Source organism: Lagenorhynchus albirostris, chromosome 13, assembly GCF_949774975.1.
Source record: "Lagenorhynchus albirostris chromosome 13, mLagAlb1.1, whole genome shotgun sequence".
Classification (NCBI taxonomy): domain Eukaryota; kingdom Metazoa; phylum Chordata; class Mammalia; order Artiodactyla; family Delphinidae; genus Lagenorhynchus; species Lagenorhynchus albirostris.
The window spans coordinates 76,319,637-76,335,675 of NC_083107.1; the positions used below are offsets into that span (position 1 = coordinate 76,319,637).

Below are 16,039 nucleotides of genomic sequence, written 5' to 3' on the forward strand. Positions count from 1 at the left end.
ACAGAACATGGCTCTTGCCCTCAGAGCTTACAGCAGCTTAGAAGAGCTTGGAGGACGGTAAACAGGTAAATCAACAACTGCAACCCAAGGCAGAATATGAACACTAGGGGAGGTACCAAAAAGGTGCTGCAGTTCAGAGGAAGTAAAGGGTCCTCCTCAGATAGGGAAGGAAGGACAACTACATAACCAGGTGTATCAGAGCTGAGCCCCGAGAGTCAGGTCAGATGTGAACAGGTAAAGGAGACAGGTAAGCGTAAGGCTGTTCTCCAAGCAGAGGAAAGAACACGTGCAAAGACATGGAGGCTAAAAAGCTTGTGGTAGGTACGGAGAGCGGAAAATGGGTGCGTTTGGCCAAGATACAGCCCTATGACATGGGCTATTTATTTATTTATTTATTTAGCTTTTTTTTTCTTGGCCACGCCATGTGGCTTGTGGGATCTTAGTTCTCCAACCAGGGATCAAACCCAGGCCCCCTGCAGTGGACGCTCAGAGTCCTAACCACTGGGCCGCCAGGGAATTCCCTGGGCATATTTAAATAGATTCTTTCTTCTTACAATACGAAGAATTCTGCCTGTACCGTCCACACCTTTGTGAGCCAGGAGTTACCCAAGTGAGAGATGTCTCTGTGGAAGGGAAATGTATTACATGTGGCCATACAGAGAATCTGCTGAAACTGAGGGACCACACCCCAGGTCTCCTGAACTATTCAGCCACAAGGAACCAGTCAGAAAAATTAAAAAAAAAAAAAAAAAAAACCCTCTTGGAGTTATCACTGTTCTAGAACATCTGAAAAATTAGAGGCTGCCACCAGGTAGAGCAGTGCACCAGGAACTGCAGTGATCTGAAATGGCTAGATCATCTTTAATGAGTTAATAAAGAAGAACATATACCTGTATTGCTAAGTCATAAATTGGTTTTAGTATTTTGATAACTGTATTTGCATACAATTGGATTCTTTTTTATCTTGTGACTTTTTTTTTTTGCATTTAAAAATGCTATTCTGAAAAGTGGTCCATAGACTACCAAAGGGGTCTGTGGCACAAAAAGAGTTGACAATGCCTTAGCTGGAGATCCTGTCAAAATGTGAGTTACTTCACTTTGCTCCTGTGTTCAACCCAGCAGTGGCTTCCATGTTACTCAGAGTAAAATCTCCCCTCCCCCGCCTGACATCTGAGTTCATCTTCTACTCCTCTCACTCTCTTTCATTCCCATACTGGTCCCTGTAAGTCCTTAATCATGCCAAGTGAGGCACATTCCTGCCTCAGGGCCTTTGCACTGGCTGATCTCTGTGCCTAGAACGCTCTGTCTCCAGGTGATTGCATGGCTCCTTCCTCACTTCTCTCAGGTCTTTAGTCAAATGATAGCTTCTCAGTGATGCCTTCCTTGGTTACCCTATCTAAAATATCCCTCGATGAAACTCCAAGCCCCCTTCCTTACTTTATTTTTTCCCCTTAGCATTTGTTAATCCCTAAAATACACGTAGAGACATATGCTTTGTTTCTTTATTTTATTTATAGTTTGTTTCCCCACTTGGATATGAGCTCCATGAAAGCAGAAACTTTTGCCTTATGCGTCACTGTATCCCCCAGTGCCTTGAACTTTACATGACACATATGAGGGTCTTAAAAATTACATGTTGAGTTGACTGATAATCAGTTAGTTGGTTTACATTTATCACATAGCTTGGCTACTGGCTGCTTCCATCCCATGTCGAATTTTAAAGTCTTTCTTGCCCACTGCACTACTGGGAGAAAAGAAAAATCATAGATGTGAGTTTGAAATTGTGGCCACCACAGAGGAAAAGTAGCTTATTTATCAGCCACTGCAGAAGGGAGATACATTTTTTTCCTTAATAAAAAGAGTTTTACATCAAAGACAAGATAGTTCCAACACACACACACACACACACACACACACACACACACACACACACACACAATAAGTTAGATCAAGCTATAGCATAACAAATACAAAAAAAGTAAATGGAAAAATTGGCATATGGCATAAAACCAATAAAAGCACACAAACCCAGACTGAAATAGAAGGGATGCTGGTTGATACGATCATCACACAGATTCCACCTGGCAAATGATAAAAAAGGAAATGGACAGCTTACAAAGGCATAAGTAAATGCAGGTTATAAATCACCACATGGCCACGGCTTGACTTAACTTGCTGTTGCTAAAATGTAGAATTACCCCTCTAAAGGCACTGCTGCTTACATATCAGAATAGCAAAACTGCATTGAATGCTGGTAAAATCAGAAGTTCACAGGGCCGTCTTCATAGGCATATAAAGCACCTCACGCCATCCTATACCCTGGGAGCAGGTAGTTTTAATAAGAACAACCTTTTTCTTGTAGGATAATCTGCTAAACAACCAAAGCCAAGACTGGATTCCTTGTAGTTATAAAATGTAAGTCAAGGGTAAAGGAAGAAAGTACTATTTTATATCACATACGTCCTTATATAGATGTGCTGAAGGCATTCACATATCAAAAAATAACACAAAATAAAATCTCCCAACCCCAAATTCCTCTTTGCAACACAGCTGCTTGAAAACATTTTTTACACTCATCCTTCCTTCTTCTGCTACAATACCTACCCTAACGCCGCACTAAGTGTTTTTGCTAAAGGCATCTTCAGGTGACCAAATCCGGCTGTGCGTGACTCACCTGTCCGAGGCATCTGCCACTGCTGACCTCGCGGCCCCTGCCGTTCACTGACGCCGCTTGTCTGGCTACTTATTCTTGGTTTCCTATGAAACTCTGCTTCCTCTTCCCAAATCTTAAATCTGAGGTCACAAAATAAAATACCTGCAGGGGCTCAGCAGGTGCCCAAAATGAGAAAGGAGGTCACCTGGCCATTGTGAGAAGCTGGAGAGCACCAGCCCCGCCAAAAAAGGACCGCTATCCCTTATCTGTGAGCATCAGGTGGCCAGGCTGCCCCACACTGTCAAGAATGCCCACAAATCTTATTTTTATGGAAACTTTCCCAACTTTTTCACTGTTATCAACTTTGTTGTTAATGTTTTAATACTGTAAAGCCAAATCAAACAGATCTGTAGCCTGGATACAATCTGCAGGTCTCAAGTCTGTGTCACCTCCCCACCCCGTGGGTACTTCCTCATCCCACAGTTCTTCTCCCTGAAAATTTCACCCAACTCCAGAGGTCAGGTGTGGATCTCCAGCCCTAAGCTTCCTCCTACATTGTGGACTCATGGAACTGCCTACTGGATGTATCCATTCAACTGTCCTAACGGGACCTTGAAATAAACACGTCCACACTTTCCTTTCATCCTCTGCTCCCAAATATCTCTCAAGTCCCTTTCCTTCCCCTCTCTCTCTCCTGCCTCTGCTTTCATTCAGACGCTTGGTATTTTTCCATGGTTTACTCCATAGACTTCTGACCGTCCTCCCTGCCTTAGGCCTGTCCCCATTCCCTACTCTCAAATTCATTCTTCAATCCAAGCTAAAGTTACCTTCTAAAATGCACAACCTTAATGTGCTTGATGGCTCCCTTGGCCTTCAGGATAAACTCTGGATCCAGACGGCTTGAGTCTCAATCCCAGCTCCGCCACTCACTAACCATGTGACTTGGGCAAGTCATTTAAGTTCTCTGAGCCTCACCTTCCTCATTTGTGAAACAGGGCTACAAAATATCACATAGCACATCGGGCAGTGACAAGGCCTAAAAATGAGATAATACAAATAAAGCTCTCTGTGCTTGGTACGTAGTTAATGCTCAATTAAATGTTAGCTGTCAGTATTATTATCATTCCTCATCCATTATCCTCACCTGTCACAACCCAACTCAAACTCTAGAACTGTAAAGAATTACTTGAAATTCTCCACAAGTGCCCCTAACTTCTCACTTGTTTGCTCAGAATGCCCTTCAAGACTCATATTCTCTATCATATTCTTCAAAACCAAGCCCTGACCCCTGACCTCTCCCTACCCCAAAACCAGGTCCCCCCATCCCCCATCCGCCAGTATCTGCCTCCATCTGAGTATGTAACTTGCTGAGCTGCAGTAGAACAATTTCCTCGAAGCCTCCACCATGACCCTGTGACCTCTTCAAAGGCAGGGCCTATTTTTTCTTAATTTTTGCATCCTTGATGCCCAGCAAGAAACAATGGATGAATGGATGATCTTCTTTCATCCCCAGATCCACCCAGAGAGGCAGGCATTATTATAATCCATCATTTACGGATGAGGAAAGTGAGGTTCAGAATGGTTAAGTCCACATGGGAGACGGCAAGCCCTGGGCCCAAGCCCAGCTCCCCGAGCAAGGCCCATGTGGGTGAGCTGGTCATACTCTGCTCCTGTTGGCTGTCTGTCCTCACACACCAGGCTCATGTACTTACAGCAAACTTCACTTTTATCCTATATCCCTAGATAAGTGTGGGAAGAATACACGTAACCTTTATCATCTCATGTTCTTTCTATGAAAAGCTACAAAACATCTTCAAAGGTCATTGTATAGAGCACAGGTGTTCAATACAAGGGTCACAATTTTTTTGTGCACTTTTCTCAACAAAGTATGTACAGTCAGTCTTCCTGACTGTAGATAGTATCTAAAGCTAAGGTTCACATTCATAGGCAAGAGCATAGACTCTGTACTTAGCCTGACCTGATTTGAATTCCAATTCTGCCACTTTCTAGTTCTATGACTTAGGTAAGTTATTAAAATCTCTCATTGATGTTTCTTCATCTGTTGGTAGATACATAGATTAGATAGATAGATAGATAGATAGATAGATGAACAAGTAATATAAGATAAAATGATAATACCTACCTCGAGGTATTATGATGAGAAACAAATGAGTTATTATGTATATCACATTTCGAGCAGTACCCAATACTTTATTTATATAAGTACTACATAAATATTGCCAGAGCCCTGAGTGTCGTCTGAGTAAGAACTGAAATTCTAAATACACAGCGATTGCCCCATCTCTTTGATGCTATTTTCACACACACACGCACACACACACACCCAGGTAGACACACCTGCAGTCAGGATCACCTGCGGCAACAGTTGGAGGCCCGCAACGTTCACTGGCAGGGCCTTCGTCTCCTGTGTCCCTTTCAGTACTTCCCTCGTTCCCTTTCAGCAAACACTGTCCTGTGTTTGCCCTGTTCCCCTTTCAAAACCAGTAGAAAAGGCCATGAGATTAGTCTTCATGCTCTGGTGTGAAGTAAGGTCTTTGGACACTTCCCACGTCACCGGAGGCCCTTTGGATACAAGCAACAACCAGGGGGCTCACTAGCAAATGCAGTGTGCATCAGTCAGAGGCTATCTGAAGCTCTCAGGACCAAAGAGAAGTCTGAAAAACCACACCTGGCAACAGACGGGAGCCAGGGCACTTCTGAAGGACATGGAAACAGAAATAACTAACTGATAGAAGAAGATGTCTGGTTAGGCAGAGCAAGGAACACGCCAGTGGACTTTTCCGTCCTCCAGTCCCTCCACTGACAGAGCGCCTGATAGGCTGGGCAACGTCACCTGCCCACCCAATGGCTGGACTGGGGCAGAAGGAACCTCGGGGAAATCCTTAACGCTTACCATCCCACCAAGACAACGTTCAAACGGGGAGGAATAATTACCCAAAGGAAATTATGGGGCTGCAGGAAGTGGAAGCAGATGTGTGGCCAAAAATTCCATTCAACCTTCCCAGAGAGGTCTCTATTCTTGACCTTAAAATATAAAGATAAAGAATGTAGAAGTCTAAGGAACAGGTCAAACTAACTACCTGGGTGATAGAGGCCCCGCTCTAATGCACCCAAATCCCACTAGTAGACGAGTCAGTGACAGCATCTTGCCCCCCCTCCTCACTGACACCCCTTCCGCCTCCACAGGCACCAGAGAGACTTTTCTAAACCACAAGTCAGAACGTGTCGTTTAGATAAAGCTTCAGTGGCTCCCCAGTGTGTCGGGGATAGAGTTCAAACTCCTCCACTGATGTCAAAGCAAGAACATCCCTGCCTGCCTCTCTGACGGCTGCATCCCCCAATCTACTTCCAACCCCTCTGCCTCAGCCCCATCAGATTCTTTCCCATCCCCGACCTTACAGCTCACTCTCCTTCTCATTGAAGCTGTTCCCTGTTCCCTTCTTTTCCAGTTAGTTCCAGTTCTGTCTTCAAGAAATCAGCTCCAATGTCACCTCTTCCAGGACACTCCCCTTTGACGTACTACACGTGTGCGCACGTGCACACGCTCCCATGTACACATCTCACGCTACATAGGCACCACCCTCCATGCTTGCAGAACCGAACCATATTTGTAAGCAATATCACCAATACACAGTGGTATCAGCATCTGATATACAGCAGAGAAGTGGGAGAGATGTTTGGTGGAAGCATAACTAAATTAATGCTCTGCATGAGAGTAAAGACAAGGATTTACCTGCTCAAAAGAGTGGAGAAGGCTGTTTGGAAGGGGTCTTCACATCATACAGTCCTTCCTGGACACTCCAGGACAACAGGATGAGAACGCCTGACCGAGCTATTGTTTCTGCCTAGTCTGCACACCTGACACATTATGGTCTTTCCAAAGGATTGTAGAAAAGTATTTATTGCTGCTAGGAGTCACAGATTTTGCCAAATCATAAATCCTCAGCACACTTACAACAAAACTCTGAAGCAGCCAAATGTCTGTTGCTGTAGTAAGTTGCCACAGTGACGATTTATTTCATGGGGCGCAAAAAGAAGTTTCCCTTAACATTTTAAATATGATGGCTCATATAGCACCTAATAAATATGATGGTTTATAGAACACCTAATCCATTATTTGGAAGGGAGGGAAAATGTTTGTATGCTTCACCAACATCCAGCTCCTGAAAACCATCCTGAGAGGATTTTTTTAATGCTTTGCCCAGAACTATCCACTATGACTAATTCCATACTTTATCAATATGAAAAAATTATAAAATAATGAGATCCCCAGTGATGCAAGTCAGAAAGTTTTCAATTTGACGTGTTAAAATAAATTTTCACACCTCTCCTTTCTCCAATCTACGTCCTATGTGTGCTCACCTCTCTCTGAGTTTCCAAGTTCTCCATACAATGAAGAATGAGGTGGGAAAGAACAGGAAGGAAGAAAAGGAGAGCCCCCAAGCCCTCCAGTGAGCGCAGCAGTAACATGTGACAGTAGGACAGAGCCCCAGGGACAGCTTTCAGCACAGCCTCTGGAGGGGTGCAGACTTTCCTTCTGAGATGTTGAAAGGAAGTCCTCATTCCATAGTAAATGAAAATGCATGCTTGAGAAAAACAAATGATACGATAGTTCTTTTTTTTAATGAGCCACCTAGTTCTTTCATTTGAAATCATAGATAAGCAATATATGGAATTGCTAAAGTTCAAATTCAGATAATATTAGAGGAAAAGAGACTAAAACATATAACACAACCAAAAATTAACTTGGCTGGAGATTTATTCTATAGCAGTAGTTCTCAAAGTGTGGTCAGGAAACTCTGAGGTTCCTAAGATCCTTTAAAGTATTCATGAGGTCAAAACTATTTTCATAATAAACTAAGATGTTATCTTCCCGTTTCCCTCTCATTCTCTCACAAGTGTCCTATGGAGTTTTCCAGAGGATGTATGAGGTTTGAAAACATAACAGACTTAATAGAGAAGCAACTCTAAGAATTCCATTGTGTTCTATTAAACCGGACAGTAAATAAATTTGTAAAAGTGTAAAACAATGCCACTCATAATTTTGTTGTTTAAAAAAGCTAGTTACTGGGCTTCCCTGTTGGCGCAGTGGTTGAGAGTCCGCCTGCCGATGCAGGGGACGTGGGTTCGTGCCCCGGTCCGGGAAGATCCCACATGCCGCGGAGTGGCTGGGCCCGTGAGCCATGGCCGCTGAGCCTGCGTGTCCGGAGCCTGTGCTCCGCAACGGGAGAGGCCGCAACAGTGAGAGGCCCGCGTACCGCAAAAAAAAAAAAAAAAAAAAAGCTAGTTACTTTTCATTAAAATATGCCATTTATGTTAACATGTTATGAGATGATTACTGTTATTTTTAATGAATTAATAATTAAATACTTTGAAATGCATCTATTCTCATTTCTAATATAAATATTGACAGATATAACCCACATTAACAAAAGTTCTTGGGGGGTTCTCAATAATTTTTAAGCATGTAAAGTCCTGAGAGAAAAACACTTGAAAACGTTATTTCATAGCACTGGAATCTCAATTTCTCCTTCTTCCAAATTTTGTATTGTGGTAAAATACCTAAAATTTACCGTCTCAACCATTTTGAAGTGTACAGTTCAATGGTATTAAATGCATTCATGATGCTGTGCAACCATTCACCTCGCAAAACTGAAACTCTCTACCCGATACGGTACTTTTTTGTGGATTTGTCTATTCTGCCCAATCAGCTAAGCAGCCCACACCAACGGGCGCCCTTCCTCCTCGACGCTTGCATCTGAGAAGATGGGTGTGTGCGGCAGGACCCTGTCCCCAGGAGAGATAGCTCCATCCCCTCCCGTCTACACCACACAGTCTTCCACGTCCACTACTCAAAGCCATCTACCGCCCCACTCCTTAGGACTTAATTCTGCATTCGTGGGGCACTCTGAAACCTAACCCTGATGCCTAATAACGCTTAAGTGGGAATTATTTCGAATTGCTGACACTAACTTACAAATGAAGGATTGTAAAACAGGGCTTGCTGGCGTGCAACTGTTGATATGGGTGATAGGAGCAACTGGTAAAAAAGCAAAGCCAGGGGAGTTTAGGGCCACATTATATAACTGTACATCCTACTGGGTACTCTCTGCTTCAAAGCGCTATATAGAAGACACAAGATGAGAAGGCAAAGTGTGCTGCACCTTCCACATTTTAAGTCTGGAGCAGCTGGGAAAAGAGAACTCGGTGCTCATCACCAAAAAGAGGCACCATTCTGACATTTGATTTCTATTTAGATCCAGAAGCCTGTGGAAACTGCTTAAAGGTGAAGCTCTCAGGCCCCATATGAACTTTCATAAGATTCCTATTTTTGCATATTTGGAGAGCCTACACTGTAGGATTTGTGATTTAAGGAGATGATAATGTATGGGGATATTGATATCGTTTTGCACCTCAGCATAGATGATAGATAGATAGATAAACATTGTCACATAATGACACTTTTTATTTACACATTTAGCACAGAGGAGACAAGCTTCACCAAGAAGGCTCAAACTTGAAAAAGCCTAGGGGCTAAATCTTGGCCAGGCAACAGCTCATGACCAAGAGGTGGAGGCCGGGCAGAGGTCTTATGTCAGTGGCCTCAGGACGGTACCACGCTTAGAAAACTGGGATCTTAAAAACCTACAAGAAAACACTACCCAGAAGGTATGATTTACTGACCTCAATGACAAAAGTGCTGAAATACTTTTGCCAGGCGTATCCAAATCTGCAAACCACGATCTTTAACCACGGAGATCTCCCATCCCTTTAACCAAATAAACTCTTTACCTTAAGTAAATCACAGGAGATGATTTTAGGTTCACTTTGGCAGGCCACTCAGGGCTCAGGAAAAGCCAAACCAGTTCATAGAAGAATGTAAGTAAAAAAATGTAAACATGTTCAAGCCCAAAATGCTAGTCTGCTGATATCCTTTTATCTCAACACACTAATTATTTGTCAGGATATAAGTCACCATTACTGAAAGAAGTCTTCAAAAGGCCTCTGAACCAATGTTTGGAGTAGTTTTCAATTATATGGTCCTTTTTATGCTCTCCTTACAACTATAAATTGGTCACTGGGAACTCACCCACCGCTTCTTCAAGACTCCATCAGGCTATCTGTGATGTTCCTTATTGATCTTTAGGCCAACATATTCCACTAAACATGGGTTCCCAGATGACGGACCATATGTTGCTCTCTTGCATCTTTTTACAAGATACCAGTGAGTAAGAGGAAGAGTCTCATGTGACGAGGAAGACCTGGTAAAGGAGGATTCCACTGAAACACAGAAAATTGGCCTCTAGCCATGCCTCAGGCTCCCCATTGGGCCTCGCCCCCATACATCTTGGAGAGGCTTGGCATCTCCTCACCGCCAAGCTGATCACTGATTTCTCTCCATTTAAGCCAATTCGAAAGCAGCTTACCGGTGATCATCAAGGACCAAGTGCTTAGAATCTCGCCACAAATGTTCCCACATACCCACTCCTAGTTCTCCTAATTCAATTTATATAAACAATCCAAATTAACACATATAAATGACATTATGGAAGAAGAATACTCATAGAAAGATTATCTAGTTTTTTAATCATAACATTTCCAGGCTGTGGGAAAAAAACAGGGAAGGACAAGTGATACGCTTAAACTTACCCAGCGATTGGAGACAGAGTCAGACAAATGTCTAACATTCTAGAAGTGCTAGTATGTACCACGTAACCCCACACACAGAGATGGGTATGTGTTGGTTTATTGAGGAGCTGGACTCAGCTCCCTAACATCAGCCGCGGTCGCCTTCCACATAGACGGACATAAATGCAAACCCTGCCCTGCACTCACCCTGTCTCTGTTTTGTTTCATAATCAACCTGTACCTGTACCGCTTCCTCACCGCCCATTCGTTCTCGCTCAGTCCAAGCTGGCTTGAGGTTCCACATCCCCAGCACGCCTCTAACTAGGCTCCCAACTGCCACGCTGGAACCTCTCTAATCTCTTCTTCTTTAATATCGTTTTCACAGCCTTCACAGGTGATCTTCGAGAAACATAAGCTGACACTCCCTTGCCACTATTCCATTATCTCTTTCTCAGAGCCCTCAGGATAAACTCTAAGATCCTGAACTTGGCTCAAAGCACACAGCGTGATCTGGCCCTTGCCCTCCTCTCCAACCTTCTCCCAGTGCCCCGGCCAGTTCTCCTGGAGCTCCTCCAACCATCAATGCTCATTCCTGCCTTAGAATCCTCACACCGTGCAGCCCAGAAATCTTTTTCTCTGCCTTTTCACATGATAAACTCTTCTCCATCCCTCAGAAGGAGAAGTCTCTTCCTCAGAAAGGTCTTCCCAGCTCCCCCATCTAAACTAGCACCCTCCCACCCTTGCTACTCTCCCGGATGAAGTTCTTTAGAACATTTGCCTCTGCTCAAATGTTTGCATTTATTTGTTTAACGTCTGTCTCCTACCCAGCCCCAGCCTTGTACATAATATGGGGTAAGTACTCAAATACTTGTTGAATAAATGCTTGTGCATAATTGTATATGTAAAGAGGATATATACAAGACCACAGAAGTTAATCATTAAGTCAACATTGGTGAGCATCTGCTGGGCGCTCAGTTGAGCTCAGCTGATCTGCTCAGGACCCCAGCAGGATGCTTCATTCGTTGGGAACTTCGGCAAGCACACTGTAGCCAGCTGCTGTCAACATTAACATCTGTAACGTTACCGCCTAAAAGGGGGTCTTGGGCCTTTATCATCCAACGCTTGTGCAGTTAAAGACAATTTTATAAGGTATCTACTCCAAGCAAATCATGGTGCAACAGGGAACTCTGCTCAATATTATGTAGCAACCTAAATGGGAAAAGAATTTGAAAAAGAATAGATACATGTATATGTATAACTGAATCACTTTGCTGTACACCTGAAACCAACACAACATTGTTAATCAGCTATACTCCAGTATAAAATTAAAAGTTAAATATATATATATATATATATATATATATTTTAAAAGCTGCTTGCTTTCTCTGCCTCTTAGACTTCTGACCCATAGAAAGTAAGCAGAAATATGCTGGAAAAGCTTCTGAAAAAAAAAAAAAAAACCACCATGATGCAAGCCTCCTCAGCATTCCAGAAACAGCAAGACCCCCTTGCCCACAAAGAAAAACACTACAACCTAATCTAGGAACCACTTATAGCTTAGCAAGAAGAGTTTACTTTTATAAGGGGTAGGTGTGTGTGTTGCAAAGTTGCAAAGGGTGATCTAAAGAAATGATAAAGGAAAACAAGGATGGGAATTCTTCTAAATCAGCTTCTACATTTGACTGCACATTCTAAACGTCATTGATGTGCTCATCGCAATTGGGATTTCTCTCCAAGTTTCACCTACCATGTCACTGAATGCAAAATAAAATAACAACAGTAAAAAGTACTTTCTCCTCCTCCCCTGCTCCAACTAAGCACCCTGACTAGCCAAGAGCAATAACCAAAAGCCAGCTTCAGGAGGAAATTCAAACTCCACCACCTCCAAGCACCCTCCACATCCACTGCCCTCCTTTGTGAGACACAAAGATGGTGGACTTGGCCCACAGTCTTTATGATCTGTCTCCTTTCTTCCCAACTAGCTGGGCAGAATTCCATTGGAAAGAGGATAACTTTGGCAAAAGAAAAAAGAACATTTTTCTTGCATCGTTTTCAAGTTTCTTTCCAAGGGGAGACAGGGGGCCAAAAAGTCGCTTGGTAACAGCAAGCCACCTCTCCCTGTCACCATTCAACAAGCCCAGTCTGAGTCCTATTAAGTGCAGGGCACAGCGTCAGGGCTATAGGGACAAACAAAAAGGACAGAATCTCACAGTGGCTCCACAGCCAGATTGCCAGGGATAGAATCCTGGCTTTACAACATCCTCATTATGTGACTTTGCACACGATACTCATTTGTCTCTTTTTTCTCATCTACAATAGGTTAATTCATGGAGGCAGAGGTCAGAGTTATGTAGCCATAAGCCAAGGAATGCCTGGAGCCACCAAAAGCTAGAATAGGCAAAGAACAGATTGCCCACAGAACCTCTGGAGGGAGGGTACCCCGTGGGTAACCTTGATTTGGGACTTCCAGCCTCCAGAACTGTGAGAGAACATTTTTCTGTTGTTTTAAGCCAATAAAATTAAATTAAAATGGGATAATAAAAGAGCCTACCTCCTAGGGTTGTCATCAGGATGAAGTGAATTAATACATGAAGAGCTTTCAGCATAGTGCCTAGTACACGGTAACAACATCAGATGTCTACGTCCTTGCAGCTAAAGAGACTGAGGCTCAGAGAAGCCAAGTGACTTATGTTGAGTCAAGGAGCCATAAGCAGGTAGAAATCAGGCTAGAGCCCAGGTCCCCCGTCCTAGTAGGTTTTTCACACAAGTGGCACCCAGGCAGATCTACCTTCCTGACACCTGATCAGCAGAGACAATAAGCACGCCCACCTGCCCCTCTGCCTCACCCCACCCTGGATAGCTGTCCTCGCCTGCCAGTGAGACCTCAGGCTCAGCCCCACCCTGCGGTCTCCCATCAGGCTCCGAATGCCCTGCAGGGGCTCCATCTACTGCTGGCTCCCACTGAAACACTGTGACCAAGAAGGGAAACCTCACTTCCCAATGGGGGTGTCCTGAGGATTAAATGAGATAATGCCTGGAAAAGTGCCAAGCAGCATAGCTGGCATATGGTATCCAGACAATAAATATCATCTATAAAAAAAGAAAAAAAAAAAAGAAAGAAGGCTTCCCTGGCCATCCAGTGGTTAAGACTCCACGCTTCCACTGCAGGGGACCTGGGTCCAATCCCTGGTCTGGGGAACTGGGGAACTAAGATCCCTCATGCCTCTCATGGAGAGGCCAGAAAAAAAAAAAAAAGAAGTGGAGGAAAACCCTTGTGATGCCTGCGGTCTCTCGGAGCTGACGCACATCCCAGCCCCAAATGCCAGACACAGGGCAGATGGAGATCTCTGGTAGCACAGAGGGAGGCAGGGTCTGTGAAGGATTACAGCGAAGGGCAAAATCCACTGAAGACAGAGGAGGTGGCTGAAGTGCCCACTCTTCCCCTACTTTAAAAAAATAATAATAATAATAAGGAAGAAGAAAAACCTTAACTAGTGCTTTGCTGGCAAACTCAAGTGTCAGAGCATTGGCTTTTTAATATTTTAATATTTCTGAACAGAACAAAGGTTGCTTCCAACCTCCCAATTTGCTCTCGCACACTTTAACCAGCAAAACCTTAGCTTTGCTGTATTCATTAATGGCTTTTTGGTTCAGGCTGATTTTCCAGGTAATTATGGCTCAGACACAAGCCTGAGTCCACACAGGTCCTGCAAGTCTCCTTAAAATATTCACAACATGCTCTGGCTTCAGGATTCTTGAGTACTTCAGTATCATCTCCTCCCTACCCTAATACTGACAATTCCTAGTTCTGAAATGGCTAATTTAATATTAGAACAGGAGAAGGAACGAATCTGGTGAGGAAAAACGGAATAGACTGGGAGGCAGAAACTTCACCATGCTCTGGGTATGACCAAGGACTGGCCCAGCCACTGTGGTCTGGCTGTAGATACACTCTGAGTGAATCAGTGCCTTCAAGCAGTTTACAATAGAGGTAGAATGAGGCCTGCCCAGTACACCAAGTTCAACCACAGAATCAATGCCACCCTCTCTCAGCCTGAGATATGTGGGGAGGGAGGCACCAGAGCATCTGACTTTAGCAAGCGGGCAGGTGCTCAGGAAAATGCTTGCTGCCTGTTTACCTGGGCAGGTATTTGCAAGTAGTCTAGAAAGGGGAGCAACTAGGGGTAACTTACACAGTTCTAAGCCAGCGCTTATGCAAATCACTTAAGCAAATACATGAAAAGGGAGGGGAAGGTTTCCCATCCGGTTTTTCTCACCTGCTCCTCTCTCGGAGGGTGACATGAAAGACAAAAATCAAGAGTCTACTCTCCAGGAGGGCGAGGAGAAACACCCCACCACCGCGCCCCAGCATCAGACTAGGGCCCCAGGGCCATTTCCGCGGGTGGAGGTAGGTCTTGGCTGCCGTTCACCCCAGTCGTGGGCTGCCTCAGTTAGACTACCGGCTCAGTGTCCCCCGCCGAGACGCTGGAGATACCAAGGGCACAAACGACAAGAGGCAGAGCCGGGGAAGCGGCGCGGGTGGCGGTTCGGAGTGATCCCTGCAATGCGAAAGGCGCCCAGCCCGCCTCGCCGCGGCCCCTGCCGGCAGGTCTGCCTTGCTCGCCAGCCCATCCACCTGCAGAAGTCGGGCAGCCACCCAGAGAGGCGCGGGAAAGGAAAGTTCCCGACCCCGAGGCTCCCACTCCCATCGCTACCACTGATCCAAACGCAGTCTGCGGGAGACTCAACACGGGCCCTGCAAGCCCCAAGCCGCTCGCACCCGGAGCGCGCCGGCAGTCCCTGGGCGCAGCGCGGCACCAGAGCAAGGGCCCTGGCTGCGCTCTTCCCAGCAACTGTCGCGGGGCGCCTCGCACCGCTGCAGGGCAAAGGGGAGGGGAGAATGACAGGGAAGAAGGCGGAGCAGGCGGCCTGGGAAGCACTTACGTTCGTCAGGAAAGCGCCTCCTCTCGAGGAAGAGAAGGAACGGCTTCCCGGCTAAGGAAACGCCCCAGGGATGCCCCTCCGCGAAGTGCCTCCTTTTCCCGGCTCCTCGATTCTCCCGCCTCCATCCGTCCTCCACCCCGCGCTCAAGAGCGGATTCTAGACACCCTCCCTGCGGCTTTCCGAGGCACCCAGACACTGCCTCGGCTGCCGACAGCCCGCGCAACAGGCGGATCCTTAGGACTCCAGCAACGACGGGTCTGGGGACTAGAGGATGGACAGCGCCGGAGACAGGCGCCCAGCAGGATGCGAAGTCCCCCTGCGGGTGTAGATCTGCGGGGTCGTGCACCCGTGACCTAGGCCACGGCGGGGCTGGGCAAAAAAAGGCGGGGAAAGTTGCGGGGTCGCACGGAGAAGTCTCCCGAGCGCAGGGAGAGGAGGGGACACAAGCAGGTACCTGCAGGAGTCCCGGCGTCTCTGGCTGGCTCCGCTCTGCGACGCCGCCCGCCGGCGCTGCAGGAATCAGGCGTCTCCGCGCGGCCCTGCGCCCGCCGCGGCGGCGGCGAGGAGAGCCCGGCGGCCCGCGTCGGTCAGTCTGTCTGTCCCGCCCGGCAGGAGCGCGGCGCCCGGGAGCCGCCGGCGGGGCGGGGCGGGGCCGGCCGCTCGGCCGCCGCCCCATTGGTCCCAGCTCCGCACGCCGCCTCGCCTCGGGCTCCCAGTCGGCGCTCCCCCGGCCGAGGGCGCGGCGCTGTGCCGCGGGCGGTTGCTGGCTGCCGGGATCGGGCCGCGCGACAG

General features: G+C 46.2%; 1 protein-coding gene across 1 annotated transcript in view; it reads right to left on the minus strand.

Annotated features, from left to right (window-relative positions):
* KCNS3 (potassium voltage-gated channel modifier subfamily S member 3) overlaps positions 1-14,608 on the minus strand; it is a 32,655-nt gene extending 18,047 nt beyond the window's left edge. The window contains exon 1 of the mRNA XM_060169039.1: positions 14,581-14,608. The gene's annotated coding sequence lies outside the window, so the exon portion shown is untranslated. The remainder of the gene's footprint in view (positions 1-14,580) is intronic.
* Between the last annotated feature and the right edge of the window lie 1,431 nt (positions 14,609-16,039).